General features: G+C 46.7%; 1 non-coding gene across 1 annotated transcript; it reads left to right on the forward strand.

Annotated features, from left to right (window-relative positions):
- The first annotated feature begins 1,018 nt into the window (after positions 1-1,018).
- Trnas-cga lies at positions 1,019-1,093 on the forward strand. Its single transcript has one exon. It is a non-coding gene; the product is annotated as a tRNA-Ser (tRNA).
- The last annotated feature ends 1,092 nt before the right edge of the window (positions 1,094-2,185 follow it).

Here is a 2,185-nt window from a genome sequence, read left to right on the forward strand (position 1 = left end):
TCCTGCCTTTTCTAGTGTCCATTAATTGCAGTGAATTCATTGTAATTCTTGTGTTTGAATAAAAGTGCGATTTCTGTTCTCCTCTGCAGGGGCTAGCGTCGTTTTCGATGCGGAAAAATATCATCCTGGTGGTCAACGAACAACAGATTTTATTTTACAGGTCGGTCTTCATCAAATAATTTTCACATTTCACTATGACCGGTTTCTGCTACTACCATCTTCAGATCACAAAATATTCTGATGTGGTATCAACATCAAATTAAACACGTAGGTAACTAAACATGTAGGTACATAGTACTTGCTATGTACCTACATGTTTAGTTCGATGTCGATACTACAACTGAATATTTGATGATCTTAAGATGGCAGTAGCCGAAACCGGTCATAACGAGATGTGATCAAGATGGACCCATAAAATAAAGTGCCAAAAGTATGATCACAGATTCATTTTCAAACCTTATGTCTTCAATTGATAAGAACAACAGATTTATCATTAAGAACATTAATTTACAGAATGAGATTTTCACTCTGCAGCGGAGTGTGCGCTGATATGAAACTTCCTGGCAGATTAAAACTGTGTGCCCGACCGAGACTCGAACTCGGGACCTTTGCCTTTCGCGGGCAAGTGCTCTACCAACTGAGCTACCGAAGCACGACTCACGGCCGGTACCCACAGCTTTACTTCTGCCAGTACCTCGTCTCCTACCTTCCAAACTTTACAGAAGCTCTCCTGCGAACCATGCAGAACTAGCACTCCTGAAAGAAAGGATATTGCGGAGACATGGCTTAGCCACAGTTTTAATCTGCCAGGAAGTTTCATATCAGCGCACACTCCGCTGCAGAGTGAAAATCTCATTCTGGAAACATCCCCCAGGCTGTGGCTAAGCCATGTCTCCGCAATATCCTTTCTTTCAGGAGTGCTAGTTCTGCATGGTTCGCAGGAGAGCTTCTGTAAAGTTTGGAAGGTAGGAGACGAGGTACTGGCAGAAGTAAAGCTGTGGGTACCGGCCGTGTGTCGTGCTTCGGTAGCTCAGTTGGTAGAGCATTTGCCCGCGAAAGGCAAAGGTCCCGAGTTCGAGTCTCGGTCGGGCACACAGTTTTAATCTGCCAGGAAGTTTCATATCAGCGCACACTCCGCTGCAGAGTGAAAATCTCATTCTGGAAACATCCCCCAGGCTGTGGCTAAGCCATGTCTCCGCAATATCCTTTCTTTCAGGAGTGCTAGTTCTGCATGGTTCGCAGGAGAGCTTCTGTAAAGTTTGGAAGGTAGGAGACGAGGTACTGGCAGAAGTAAAGCTGTGGGTACCGGCCGTGAGTCGTGCTTCGGTAGCTCAGTTGGTAGAGCACTTGCCCGCGAAAGGCAAAGGTCCCGAGTTCGAGTCTCGGTCGGGCACACAGTTTTAATCTGCCAGGAAGTTTAACATTAATTTACTTTTCATCGGCTTCAAATAGAAATTCTTTCAACGCAAATGTTGTTTATAAATTGAAGACTCTGGTTTACTAAAAATTTCTGATAGTTTAAGTCAATGTTTAACTGTTCTCCTACGATTATTAAGTCACAACAGCAACGATAGAGTCAGAGTATTTAGGTCAAGATGAGAGACTACTGTGTAGACGCAGTCGTAGTAACGAGACGAGATATCCACCTGCCGGGGGCAGGAGCGTCAAGAGGCGACGTCCCTGCGCAGCTAAGACAAAGAGTGCTAGCAGCTTCTTGTAGCTCCAGAGGGCGGTGATCCCAGGTTGGCTGACTGGCTGCAACCGCCAGTTATGAGCCGCGCGACAGCTTAAGTGCCGGCGGGTGGATGAATGGCTTGCGAACTATCTGCGGCCACGTGACGTGACTTAAACAAACTGGTCTGCACTAACTCCACCTCCTAGGAGCGATGCTGCTGCTGTCTTCCACCGATGCGAGCATCTTATTAACCGACGTCAGTGTTATTGCACCTGGCAGTGAGGGCTCTTCGGTCAGATTATAGTGATATTTCACGTGGAAACGCTGAACCACTTTATAGCAGGCGCGTAGCTGTCCTGGCATCCTGGCATCCTTCACAGTGCGGTATTTACTGTAGCATCACCGCAAGCTTCCGATAACGGCCACGGCAGGCCAAGTGAAAACATATAGTGGATATGTGGCTCGACAGAGTTTTCTGAATAAGTTCCTCGTATTCGTCGTCCGACTGCA

This window comes from Schistocerca piceifrons, chromosome 5 (genome assembly GCF_021461385.2).
Source record: "Schistocerca piceifrons isolate TAMUIC-IGC-003096 chromosome 5, iqSchPice1.1, whole genome shotgun sequence".
In the NCBI taxonomy this organism is placed as follows: Eukaryota; Metazoa; Arthropoda; class Insecta; order Orthoptera; family Acrididae; genus Schistocerca; species Schistocerca piceifrons.